This window comes from Microcebus murinus, chromosome 15, assembly GCF_040939455.1.
Source record: "Microcebus murinus isolate Inina chromosome 15, M.murinus_Inina_mat1.0, whole genome shotgun sequence".
NCBI lineage: Eukaryota > Metazoa > Chordata > Mammalia > Primates > Cheirogaleidae > Microcebus > Microcebus murinus.
In genome coordinates this window covers 71,607,362-71,622,176 of record NC_134118.1, presented here as the reverse complement: position 1 = coordinate 71,622,176, position 14,815 = coordinate 71,607,362, and the positions used below count along the sequence as shown (strand labels likewise).

At 36.2% G+C, this 14,815-nt stretch overlaps 1 pseudogene; it reads right to left on the bottom strand.

Moving 5' to 3' along the window:
• Window positions 1-6,516: 6,516 nt before the first annotated feature.
• LOC105874678 (large ribosomal subunit protein eL15-like) overlaps window positions 6,517-14,815 on the bottom strand; it is a 53,411-nt pseudogene continuing 45,112 nt past the window's right edge.

The following is a 14,815-nucleotide window of genomic DNA, read 5'->3' as shown; positions in this document are numbered from 1 at the left end:
ATTAATCTGCCTACCAAGTCTTAAATAACTATACTTCAAATCCTCTGGAACTCACATCTAGGACAATGTTGGGGGGAGGGAAAAAAAATCAAAAAAGGATAAATTCCTGTAATCTCAGAAGTGTTTCACTTCTGTCTCTGGCTTCTCTTTTCACTTCCATCAACTCCATCATGAGCTCGACTTTTAATTCATTGAGAAAAAGAAAAGAGATGGAAAAGGCCATGTGGGTGTTGTGGCATGTGGCACTTACATTTCTAGATGGAGACTTTTCCAGTTGCCCTGTTGAACTCCTGCCGCAACTGGCTCCTACCGGTAGCAGGACCCAGCTGTGGAATGTGTTAGGTTTCCACGCTGGATGTCTCGCGGTCAGTCCTGTTGATATTCCCCACTGTCGGAATTATGCTCGTACCATAAGACATCAGAGACTTGGGTCAGAGGTTAGAAGGCGCTTCTACTCAAGTCTTCTTCCAGCCATGGCTGACTTCTGTTGTAAGACTTTCAGACTTACAACTCTCAACGAACAATAACGGTCTTCCTATAGAAATAGGATGTTATATCTTAAGTGTAAATGATCCCACACACTGTCTAAAAGAATTCGAATCCTACTCCTGCCCTCCGTTTGAGAGCCTCTCTCTGCCGTGGGTTGTGCACAGCGCCTGGGGAATTGTTAATCTTTTAATGTGAATGTAAGGGAAATGGAGGCACCATAAAAGCAACCCATTGTGAGAAATGCAGTTTGGCTTTTCAAAGGGAAATTTAAATGGTTGCATTTCTAAATAATAATTCATCTTTGTACAGAAACATTTTTCTTCAAAAAAGAACATGCCCAATACAAGCAAAAGCATTATTAATTAGAAAGATACACTCTGAGGAGTGATTTTTGACACATTACCATCTCTTTGTATAGTTTTGGTAAAAAGATAATAGAAATAAAACTTAATTTCAAGCAAGGTAATTCAAGCAAGTTAGTGTCTGATAACATTAGATGATGAAACCACATAATCAGAGAGGTATTTAATGAGTGAATATTTTGGGGTTTCTGGAGATTATCAAAGAGATTTAGTAGCTTTCATGGCTTTTTCACATACAGATAAATCTGTAATGAAACGTGTGTAAAACATTCTCTCAGATGATGCAGGTGTTCAAAGTAGTAACTGCTACAATCTGTCTTCATTCTTATTTCTGATCTTTACCCTTCAGATTTCATCTTGGCTACAATTTCGAATTAGTGATCTCAGTGATAAAAATCTCATCTAAAATTTGTGTACTCATAACATAGGAAGCTGTGATACAGATACATTTAAAAATGGGTTACATCATTTTAAAAAATTGTGGCACATAATTTATTTCCCCATTATAGTTTCTGCATCTCAGAGAAAGGATGACTCAAAGTTGTGGTTTTGTTAACCAAAGCAGATTACTAAGTTAGCATAAACTCAATCAGTGGGAAACCTGGCAGCCGGCACAGTTATTTATGATGTGCCAAATGGAAAATCATGCTCTGACTTTGAAGTTTTGCTAACAAGGCACATTGCTAATTCCTGGGAGAAAAAAAACCCCACTATTCCAAAATATTTGTACATGAAAATAATTCTATATTATTTATGAAAAGGTTTCGTGGCTTGTATAAGATATGTTCATATAGATCTGGCAAATAATTTATAGAATTATATAACTGAAAAACAAAGCAACTGAAAAATGGCAGTCATTTAATTACAAGAAAGATTTTTAAATATTTAAGACATTTCAGTGAACAGATTTTTAAACTTTATCCATAGTTATCTCCCTTTGATTTATACTTTGTACTTATTTTAAATAATTTTTTCATCACTAAATCATGGAAATATTTTTATAACACTACCAAATTAATGAGACCACTGGGCTACTGTGTACAGGTAAACTGTTGAATTTTATTATTTCATAACAATGGAAAAATGGAAAATATGAATCTACATTGCCTTTGGTGCATTTAAAGTAGGAAAGAAACTTGTCTATGCCATCATAAAAATTTTTATCATAATGGATTATCTTGTTCAGATGGTATCTATGCCTAAGTGGCATTATTGTAGCAATGACATTTAATTCCAACAAAAACAAACTGATCTTAACAGTTAGGATTTGGGAATTTATAAGTTAGAAACACTAAAAAATATTTGTATGAATATTATTCCCACGCTAAATATGTATAGGCACTACAACTGGGTATAGAAAAAGTAGCAGAGTGTACTTTCAATCCACTTCAACAAGTACTCCGTCTCCACCATGCACCCAGAACTGTTCCAAACGTAGAATGCAGAAAAGTATTACAAGTGGCACCTATTATCAAGAACCTTACAATTTGGTAAAATAGATGTTATAAACAAACATTACTGATGGAAGCATAACAATACAAATCTGAACGCAGTTGTTGAGAGGTTGCTATATTGAAACGTTAGAAGAGAGAACTATGTGCAACACAGGCTCCAGTGTCTGCGAGTCTTCATGGACAAGGAGAGATTTAATCTGGAAGAAGTACGGACATTTCAGTTAGTGGAATGAGAAAAAAATGCCAAGACCAGCTAAGAGGAAATTGTTTAGAACGTTAATGAGCAGAGCTAATTTGCTTGAGTAAGGAAGAAGCCTAAGAAATAATGAGGGATAAGCATGGAAAGGAAATCTAGTTTTGATCAGATTTGAAGGACTTTAAACAAACACTTTTATAATATAATTTCTGTATTCTAGACCTTGCTAGTGAAATTGGCATCTATCTCATAAGCTTTAGAGAGACTAAAAGATCAGAGGGAGCAGTGTTTGGGAAAGATTAATCCAACAGTAGTATTTAGGATGTATTGGCACGAAAGAATAGAGTCAAGAAAACTAAAACAATGCAAACAGGTAGTTACTGTCGGGACGTACCTGGAAAGCAGAAGTGCTGAAAAGAAGTGGGTGTCAGAGAGTGCTCAAGGAATATTTATCCTCCATTCGGAAACTCTTCAAGTCCTCATCTAAAATTTTTCTTTTATGTTCTGCAGTTGTGATAGATGAAAGATGTCTGCAAACCCTTTGCTGTATTCTCTCATGGAGAAGTGTTCAGTTTTCCTCTGAGTTTTGGCTGGGTTTAGAGACTTGCTTGAAACACCAAATGCAGCAACAAGTGACACTAGTGATAGGTCAAAAAGGACCTACAGTCTGCCCAGGCTGCTTGGCACACTTGCTCCAGGAACCTGGCTGAATAAGAGGCCAAGATAGAGAGGGACCAAGGCCCCAGACAGTAGCGTCAGCTGGGCTCCCAACCCACAGCCGGCACCGCCCTGCCCGCATGGAAGGGAGCCCAGGTGGAGTGAATTCTGCAGCCCAGGAGAGCTGTACCAGCTCATTCCATAAGAGGCAAAAAAGGAGCCGCCCAGCTGAGTCCTTCCCAAACTCTGGCATGCAAAATTATAAACAAAATGAAACTATTTTAAGTCCAAGTTTGAATGCAGTTTGTTATGTAGTATTAGACAATCAGGATAGGAGTAAATAACAGTATTTAAAAGTCAACACAGAACTAACCAAGAAGAGCAAGTTATAGGTGATAACGTTTGTTTCCAATTATTACTGTTATTGAAACATTAAATCCTTCCCGAGTAAGAGATCTAGACGAAATGGAAGTAATAGGAAAAGTCTTGACTGTGTTATGAGGCCTTGGAGATAATAAAGTCCCATTACAAGATTCCAGAAACACAAAATAAAAAGTGTATTCAAAATTCCATGACACTGAAATCTGTGAGTGTTATTTCTTTCCTTTCTCACTGAAGTTTATTAGAAGATAATTTGTGTATTCCCCCTATTGATGTTATTTAACAGTTATTTTCTCCTTTATTATGTACGAGTTTATTTTTGTCGTGCGAACACTTAAGATCTACTCTTAAATTTTGAGTATACATTATTATGAACTACAGTTACCATGCTGCAAATTAGAGCTCTGGAACTTATTCATCTTATCACTGAAAAGTTTTGCCGTTTGACCAAGATCTCTCCATCTCTCCTATTCCCAGCCCCTGGCAGTCACCATTCTTATCTGTTTAAGTTCAATTTTTAGACACCACATACAAGTGATGTGCAGTATTTGTCCTTCTCTGACTTATTTCAGTTAGCATAATGTCCTTTAAGTGCCTACATCTTTTTTAAAGCCTGAATGTTATTCCATCATATATATAAACACAAAAACATTATATGCACATATATACACATACATATACACATGTGTATACATATACACACATTTTCTTTATTCATTCCTCTGTTAATAAATGTTTGAATTGTTTCCATATCTTGGCCATGTGAATAATGCTGCAATGAACATGAGGGGGCAGATCTCTCTCCAGCGTACCGATTTCATTTCTTTTGGATATATATATCCAGAAATGAGATTGTTGGATCATATGGTAGTTCTATTTTTTGAAGAACTCACAATGCCCATACCATCTTCCATAATGGCTATACCAATTTACATTCGCACCAATAGTGTACAAGCATTCCCTTTTCACCATGTCCTGACCAAAAAGCATCTCTTATCTTTCTGATAATGGCCAGCCTAAGAGTTATGAAATGATATCCCATTGTGGTTTTGATTTGTATTTCCCATATGGTTAGTGATGTTGAACCACTTTTTCATATACCTTTTGGCCATTTATTAACTTTTTGGAAAAATGCCTAGGCAGGTCCTTTGCCTATTTTTAGATCAAGTTATTTATTCTTTTGCTATCGAGTTGTATGAGTTTCTTATGTATTTTTGATGTTAACCCATTATCAGATACGTGGTTTGCAAATATTTTCTCCCAATCTGTAGCTTGCTTTTTCACTTTGTTGACTGTTTCATTTGCTGTGAAGAATCTTTTTGGCCTAATGTAGTCCCAACTTGTTTGTGGTGTTGCCTATGCTTTTGGTATCATTTAAAAAATTATTTCCAAGACTAGTTTCAAGAAGCTTGTTTTCTTCTAGGAATTTTACAATTTCAGATCTTACATTTAAGGTTTTTTTTTATTTTTTTTAAGCTTAATAGACATTTATTCCTTTCGTTAAACAATGTCTACACAAAATCCAAATTAATTTTTTTTTATAAAGTAATTTAGGTCTTAGGTCTCAAATTTTATGAGCCTATTAATATTTTCTGGACATCGATTAACTGAACCTTTTGAAACCCCTAGAGAAAAATTGGTTCAGGAAAACCATCAATTGAATTTTGAAATCAAATTACTCTTATGTCAGAAAACTCAGAATTTGGAAAAAAATGGAACAACTCCTCTTCTGTATTTCCTTCACACTCAAATTTACCCTGGGAAACATTAGCCTAGTCCACTGAACACATGAAACGTAAATGTGGCAGGATGCTTAAAGTGAAGGTGAGCCATAACTGATGGCCCAACTTTGTGAAAGGCTAAGGGTTTTCAGGGTGTTTTGATCAGAAACAAACTGCAGATATGTAAGGTTAGATTGGAAACCATGAATTTACATTGACACCAACTATGTATGACTCTTCCCTGTAACCTTATGGATTGGGTTGACCCAAGATGATTTGTTAAGAATGGACTGAGAATGACATATTTTTAAGCAGCCAACTATACTTTTACCCCTCATGTGGCTAGAGGATTTATAATGGTCACAAGTTAGAGTTACAGGTATTTAAAAATCTTGAATAAAGGTGACTTTAATTTTCTCACCTCACATTTAAAATGTATTTACCTAATGGCCACTGGCTTGCCAGCTTACAAACATAAGGTTAATGATTCTTATTTGCCTAACATTCAATTTCCATCAGTTCCAAAATACAGTGTAAATATCACTACTATTATGTATAGAATCCAGGACTCTAGATTTCATGGAGCCATGGGATTGAATCAGGAGCAGCTTTTATCTATGTTAATTTAAAATGGTACAATGAAGACTGAGGCAATTTTTAGGTTAACCCAGAGGTTTCATTCGTAAGATAAGCCTCTTGCAACAAGTATATCCAGTTCCGAAAAATGGCGGCATTTTAAACTTTTCTTTCAGAAACAAATGGAACACTGGACTAAATCTGAAGACGTGGGCTCTACACGAGCTCATATTTTTCTACGTGACCACGACATAGGGTTAGGATATCCTCCTCCTACCCTAAAAATTTCTAAACAAAACCCAATTAAAAAGCCAGCAGAGCATTGCCATCATCCCAGTAAAGCTGTAGGTTTAACCACATGCACCAAACAAATCTACAGGGTAGTTGTAGCACTCCTCTTTTAAAGAATTTATTTTACACCTATTATACCACACAGCATGTTTTAAACACCGACATAAAACTCCCTAATAAGATAAAGCAAAGACAAAAAAAGCTTATCTTATTAGAAACAAGATACACCTTCACTTATAGTCTTCAAACATTATTGCACTTTTAACTTCATATTTGACAAAGCACTCATGAAACAATCTGCAGACTAGCTTAACAGACAAATAACACCTTTAAGCAGACATGACCGTCCTAAATCGTTTATTAGGTATGAATTTTACAAACATTACTGATTAGCGGTAACGGCGGAGCTGGAGAGCGTTGGCTTCTCCAGGCTGCGCGGCGAGAACCCCCCATAGTGCGGTGGAACTTACGGCCCTTTCCAAGGCCGCGGCTCTTGCGGCCTGCAGATGCCAGCCCAGCATCTCCCGGTGCTTGTGGACCGGTTTCGTGATCCACTGGGTATCAGGATTTCTTCTGATAGCTTTATGGAATGGATCGATGAGGATGACCTCAAAAAATTTGTACGTGGAATCTTCACCAACCCAGTAAGAATTCAGGACTCTTAGAGCCCCGTGGTGGCGTCCAGCTCACTCCTCGGCGACAGACCGAAGGCTCCGAGCAAACTTTAGCTGGTTAACACCATGATGGACAGGCCTGCCATAAGTTGCACCCTTAGGAACTGGGCGTTTGCGGCCACCACAGCGCACACGAATCCTATATATGACATAACCTTGCTTGGCCTCGTATCCCAGTCTGCGCACTTTATCCGGTCAGGTGGGGCGGGGAGCCCTGTGGAGCGCAGAGAGCTGCCGGCATTGCCAGCAGCGACCCTCAGAAGAAAGCGCATTCCAGCAGACTGCTGCTTCCTCCACAGCTCCTGGACATACTTGCATGCACCCGTCTTGGCTTACCCGATGGCTGCCGCCAGACGAAAAGGCACATTTAAGTTTTTAATCCATTTTGAGTTGGGTTGTGTGTGTGGTTTAAAACAAGAGTCCAATTTCATTCTTGTGTGTGGGGATATCCAATTTTCCCAATATCATCTATTGAAGAGACTACCCTACCCTACCCCCATTGTATGTTCTTGGCATCCTTGTCAAAGATTAATTGACTGGATATGTGTGGGTTATTTCTGCTCTCTCTATTCTGTTCTGTTGGTCTGTATAAATCATTTTTCTATGCCAACACCATACTGTTTTGATTACTATAGTTTTGTAATATCAAGTTCACCCTTGAATAACACAGGTTTGAACTACGTGGGTCCACTTATATGCGGATTTTTTCAATAAAAGTTACATCAAGGTGTGCCTGCCTCCCCTTCCACTTCCTTCACCTCTTCCCTCTGTGCCACTCCTAGGACAGCAAGACCAATCCCTCCACTCTTCCCTCCCTCCTTCTCAGCCTGCTCCACGTGAAGGCAGCACAAAAAGGATGCAAACCTTTATGACGACTCACTTCCATTTAATGACTAGTAAATGCATTTTTCTCTCCTTTGTTATTTTCTTAACATTTGCTTTCCTCTAGAGCTTACTATATTGTAAGAATACAGTATATAATAGATGTAACATACAAAATGTGTTAATCAACTGTTTTTGTTATTAACAAGGCTTCTGGTCAGCAGTAGGCTATAGGGGAGTCAAAAGGTACACGTGGATTTTTGACTGTTTGGGGGTTTGGCACCCCTGATCTTTGTGTTGTTTCAGCGTCAACTGTAGTTTGAAATAAAAAGGTATGATGCCCCCAGCTTTGTTCTTCTTTCTCAAGATTGCTTTAACTGTGTGAGGTCTTTTGTGGTTCCATACAAATTTTAGGTTTTTTCTATTTCTGTGGAAAATGTCATTGGAATTTTGATAGTGAATGAATTGAATCTATAGATCACCTTAAGTAGGATGGAAATTTTGATAATATTAGTTCTTTCAATACTTGAACATGAGATGTCTTTCCATTTACTTATATCTCCTTCAATTTTTTGCATCAATGTTTTAGTTTCAGTGTATAGATCTTTCAACCTTCTTGGTTAAATCTATGCCTATTTTATTCTTTTTGATGCTATTTTCAAAAGGATTCTTTTCTTAGTTTCATTTTCAAATAGTTTGTTGTTAGTGTATAAAAAAATACAACTGATTTCTATATCCTGTCCCTTTACTGAATTTGTTTATTAGTTCTAACAGTTTTTTGGTAGAGTCTTTTGAGTTTTCTATAAGATCTTGTCATATGCAGAGACAATTTTATTTCTTCCTTTCCAGTTTGTATCCTTTTCTTTTCCCTTCCCTCTTTTGCCTAATTGCTCTGGCAAGACTTTCAGAATGTTGAATAGAAGTGGCAAGAGTGGTCACCTTTGTCATGTTCCTGATCTTAAAGGAAAAACTTTCAGTTCTTTACTATTGACTACGGTGTTAGCTGTAAAGCTTGTCATGTATGAACTTAATGATGTTGAGGTACATTCTTTTCCATACTTAATTTACTACGTTTTTAATCATAAAATGTTAAGTTTTATCAAATGTTCTTTCTGCATCTATTGAGATAATCATTTTTATCCTTCATTCTGTTAATGAGTTGTATCACATTTACTGATTTGCATATGTTGAACCATCCTGGTATCCCAGGGTTAAATCCCATTTGACCATGATGTATGATTCTTTTAATGTGATGTTGAATTCACTGTGCTAGTATTTTGTTGAGCATTTTTGTATCTCTATTCACCAGGAATATTGGCTTGTAATTTTCTTTCCTTGTGGTGTCCTTATCTGGCTTTGGTATCAAGGTAATACTGGTCTCGTAAAATAAGTTTGGATGTGTTCATCTTCAAATGTTTTGAAGACGTTTTGGAAGGGTTGGTATTAATTCTTCTTTAAACGTCTGATAGACTTCACCAGTGAAGCAATTCAGTCTTGGGCTTTTCTTTGTTGGAAGGTTTTTGATTACTGATTCAGTTACCTTACTTGTCATAGGTCTGTTCAGATTTTCTCTTTCTTCATGATTCAGTCTTGGTAACTTGTATGTTTTTATCCATTTATTCTAGGTTACATAGATTGTCATAAGATTCATAAGAGTCTCTTATAATCCTTTATATTTTTATGTTATCAATGTATGCCCTTTTGTTTATAAATTTATTGAATCATCTTTTTCCTTGGTTTAAAGTTTTGTAAATTTTTTTTTATTTGTTCATACACCCAAGTCTTAGCTTTGTTGACATTTTCTATTATTCCCTCTTTTTGGAATTCCTTCTTGGCTTGCTTTTGCTATGTCTCATAAGTTTTGGTCTATTGTGTTACCATTTTTGATTGGCACGTTGTATTGTCATTTATTTCCAACAAAAACAAACTGATTTTTAACAGTTATAATTTGGGATTTTACCCAGATTATCTTCTACAAACATCTTATTGTCATTAATTCATTTAAAACATTTTAATGTAGCGTTAGAAATGCTTGAGAAATATCACAATTTTGCTTCCTTACCGTAACAGATGCTTGAATTCCTTTCTACTTTGTATAAATCTAATGCCAAAAATCACATAGCAGTTGACGTATGTCATTAAAATAGAATATAAATTCTAGTAATAAAATTTAAAACTCACATAAAAATTTCAATTATAAACAGACCTTTAGTAGTTACAATCTATTGAGCTCCTTTGTTAGATTTTTTCCCTTAAATTAGCATCATTGAATTCTCTCAAAGAAAAATTTTTGTTCCTATTATGATGATGATCTAGAAAATATATGCATACACTGAAACAAGTAGATGACCATGTTAGCCTAAGTATGGCCACTCATGTTCAGTCCCCATGTTTGTGCATTGTCTACAATCCCATTTGAATTAACTGAAAAACCAAATAATTTTACAATGGGCTGAATAAAAAACTAACAGTATTTTGAAGAAAAGTGGTAGGAAAATTGCATAATTATGGACTAATTAGTCCATAATTATAACTGTAGAGTAGACAGCAAAATTGACAAGTCATACCTTAACAAATGAACAAAACCCCGATATTACAGCATTGGGTACCACATTTGAGCTATGAATGGACACATCGGGAAGATCCTGTTTGCACAATTCGCAACCATTCATTGAAGTATGGCAGTAATGAAGAATGAAAAATGTTTCTGCCCAGGTTCCAGAAATGATTTAGATATCAATTTAATGTTGATTTCAGCAATACCTAATTTCACCCCATCCTCAAGTAAACAACACACTTTTACAGAGTTATCAAGAACTGCCTTGTTAATATTGACATGCAAGACTGGGTCTCTACCTTTCACTTTATGGATTTTTTTCCCTATGGAACATCATCTTTATTTTTAAAATGGCTTCCTTTAAGATCGAAGAAGTATAGTTTCCATCAGTCTGCCAGACTTTACTACAAGGCTATAGTAATCAAAACAGCATGTTACTGGCACAAGAACAGAGATATAGACCTGTGGAGCAGGACTGAGAGCCCACATATAGAACCATCCTCATATTATCATCTAATCTTTGACAAAGCAGACAAAAGTATGGCTGTGTTTTCATTTGTAAATACCAATAACTTTTTATACAGAAAATAATATACCTACAGAACTGGCTTCTCTAGAAGATTAAGTAGTGATATGCTCAAAACAGTAGGAAAAGATGAGAAAACAATTGCTTAAGTCATAATTGTTATATTTTTCAGATTAACAAAATTTTTAATTTAGTAATTCTAATTTTTTCCTTATATTTTAAGCCTTCTACTTTTTTGCTTTCAAAGAAATCACACGCTGCTGGGGTAAATTCTCTAAGCACAAGTTTTCTAATTACAGGAAAGTTTCACATCACATAATATGTTTATGGCACAATATATCATTTCAGTTTTTTGTGTTTCTCCTGACATCTATACTAGTACTGAAAAGATGCAATTGAGTCATCAGCAAAAACACAACTTTCTACCAAATAAAAGGCACGGGAAGAGGAGAGACTCCAAGGCTACAGATTTCCTATAGCAGCCCTTTCCTATGAGCACTAAGGTAATTAGCCTCAACAGGAGATAATTTCAGTTCACAGGGGTTGCTGTTGTTTTAAGTCTTTCTGGGAAATTTGGATTTTCCATTGATAGCAGTTTTAACATGTCACACTGGAGCCAGAGTGAATTAAAGTGAAGAGCTACACAGTCTAAACAAACATTCCTTCCCATTATCAGAAGCCTGACAACATAATAGCATAAACTATAGTCATGTGGTCACATTCACAAGTAATGCAGGAACAATTAAAAATCAAAGAAATGCTACATTTCCTAAACCAGACTAGAGTTGGGTAAGCATGTTTAAAATCACTACTTCTCCCCCCTCCCTTACAAGTTTTATATTGTGTTTTAAGTTGAAAAAAATATATAAGCAATGTTTATTTGAATCATGATTAGTCTACCTCTAATTTTACAAAACACAGGCTAGACTGTGGTAGCATTGCAGTATAATTCAGGTATTTAAACCTTGAAAACACTATTTGATTTGGAATGCTTAGTTTTTTATATTTGTCTGTTTTACAAAAATTGCATAATTACTCAAGTTAGCTGTAATTCCACTATATTTTACATTTTATTCAAGGATGTTAATAGAATTTGGTTATATTTAATGAAGACTTTTTATACATGTAATGGCTGACATGATTTACATGTTGAAAGTGAAGTGTACCTGTAAATTTTTATTTTTATACCTAGGAGACTTAAAAATCTCATAACAATTGATAGAATTATACATCAATGGACTCTGAAATGAAAATATTTTGTCAATAATTTTGGAATTCTAATATCACTTTACTGTGTTCAGCTGAGAATTATACAGATAAAAATTCATCAAGATGCTTTTGGCTACAGAATGTCATAAATCAGCAACAGATTTTTTGTTGTGGTTTCATGGAGGTTGTGCTAGTTTTATTTCAAAAAATTGTTGAGACAGACTTTCTGTGTGTGTGCGCACGATAGAAGAATTTCCTTTAAACACTTAGTTTAGTGGCCCTACATCCAACATGTTCCAACCCTCATGTTCAAATACTCTGCTCCCACAAATAGTTTCAGATTTGTCCCACCCTTGTTGTTTTTGTTTAAGAAATAAATCAATTACTATGACATTAAAACATCTTTAAGTGAGGCTGTGTTGGTTCTTCTGCATTAATTCTGGAAGTGGCGGTCTGGCAAACAAGCCATTTTACTCTTAACTGCTCTCTAGTTTGATGTCCCTTTTCTACAACTGAAGATTCTTCTGAATTCAGAGACTGGGGTCAAGGGATAAGTGAGCAGGGACACCAAGATGCTGCCACACGAATAACAGTAGGAATTCAATTCATTTTAAGAATACTCATTGTACACTGAAGACTGCTGAGCACACCAGGGGATACAATAACTAGAAATATTCACTCTGTTCTAAGGTAATGTACAAGAACTGGAGAGAAACTATAGAAAAAAAAAATCACTATAAAAGGCACATTGTGAAAATATTTAGAAAAGATATTGAAGAAAGCATTAGAATACCAATAAAAGATACAAGTTCTGAAGGTATTCCTAGTTCAGTGATTTCCAAGCCAGGAGATGCATGAGAAACACCTAGGAAAATGTTTCCAAAACACACACACAGAAACCACCAAGATTAGTACTTTCCCTGACTCGCTAAGCATTTCTGGGGAATAAACACGGGGAATGTATATTTTAGAAACTCTCTCCTGATAATTTCAATGTACGATCAGGTTTGGAAACACTAATCCACAACATCTAGTAGAGGATAGTTACAAAAATCTGTAACTATATCCGCAGCTCTCCTAATATTTTCTATTTGGGGCTCACTCACATGGAACTAATTCTTCCAAACTCATTTCCATTTGCAAAATTCAAAATATCCAAGTAGTTCAACCTAGTTCCAATCAATTTTCTCAGACCACATTCATAACTCTACACAAATATTTGACATACTTCCATTTTTAATGCATTTTTAGTTATCCAGTCACATGATTTTCATCTTGACTACACCATGATTTAAGGTCATTGTATGAAATTTTTAGTTAGAATACATAAAAATATATACATCTTTAAAAATCCATATATGTATACCGTGTACACATTTATACATTTGCCCACTTTAGCCCAGTCTTGTGTTTTGCCCATAGTGATGTTTAGCAACTTATTGATAGAGCCCTTTGGAAAACATAAGAAAACTACTCCTCACAAGCATGCTTCTGAACATTTCAGTAATAATACAGTGGACCTTTGAACGACATGAGGGTTGGGGTGCTGACCTGTCCCCCCAATCAAAAATCCATGTTTAAATTTACTCCCCCCAAAATTATGTGTCACCTACTGTTGACCAGAAGCCTCACCAATAACAGTCAAGTAACACATTTTGTACAATTATATACTGTATTCTAGCTAGAGAGAACGTAATGAAGGAAGTCATAAGGAAGAGAAAATACATTTCCTATTGATTAAGTGGAAGTGGATCAAAGATTTTCACCCTCCTCATCTTCACATTGAGTAGGCTGAGGAAGAGGAGGGAGAGGAGGGGTTGGTCTTGCTGTCTTCAGGGGTGGCAGAGGCAGAAGAAAATCCATGTATAAATGACATTTAGTTCAGACCTGTGTTGTTCAAGGGTCAACTATACATCCGCACATCCCTCCCCCTACCCACCCAAAGCAATTCTGAATACAAATGACTTACTTTACCTATACACTTGTTAAGTTTTAGGGCTATTTCAACCAGACTTCTGGAAATGTTAATGGTGAAAGGGAGTGAAGTCAGCTCCTGACATTTAGGGAACTAAATCCGGGCAGAGAGGGAGAGGTGGGAAACACAGTGTGGTTGGTTGGGGAGAGGATGACCAAGGGGGAGGGGGAGGGGACACCAGGGCTGAGCAGAAGAGGGTCAACTGCATTTACGAATTCAGCATCTTTCCTCCCCAGTCAGCAGGCTAGAAACCTAACTTTTGAGTTCTGGTTTTCTTCTTTTATTATTATGATAGTTTTTGAATCTGCTATTTTACCTCAAGCTTGTTTTCTTCCATTATACTATTTGTTAAAATAAAAGATTTTAATTTGCTCAGTTTACACTATTTTTGCTAAACTGAGTAAACTTTTATAGTAGAAAGGAAGCAGAGTTTCCAGGGAATTGTCAGGATGATGAGCTTTTACATTAATGCATATGTATGGCCAAACCCCAATGCCGGTTCACAGAAGACAGCAATAGTTCACATCTTTGAGGTCATTAGACCAAGGGGTATATAAAATGTTTCTGACGGTGTCACTGAGTTCAACCAGCTGGCATGGAATAAGATAGAGAAACTTTAACCGAGAGCTCCCTATGGGAAATAACAAATTTATCTCTTTCTTGGATTAAAAACAACAACAACTAGCCGTAGGAGGCAGACGAATGGGGTAAGGGCAGAACGGAGTGGCTCTGTGTTCCCTTCACCGAGAGCCGTCATGCCCAGGCTATTAAATTCTTCCTACAGAGAACTTCTGCCTGGCTAAACTCAAGTTGAACCATGCAATGCTTCCAGACCACGCAGATTTCTGATCCAAAACAATTTTATTCCCAGCCCGTTACACAATTAAAAATCCCTCTGGATCAAGGCACAGCAAAAAAAAGACCT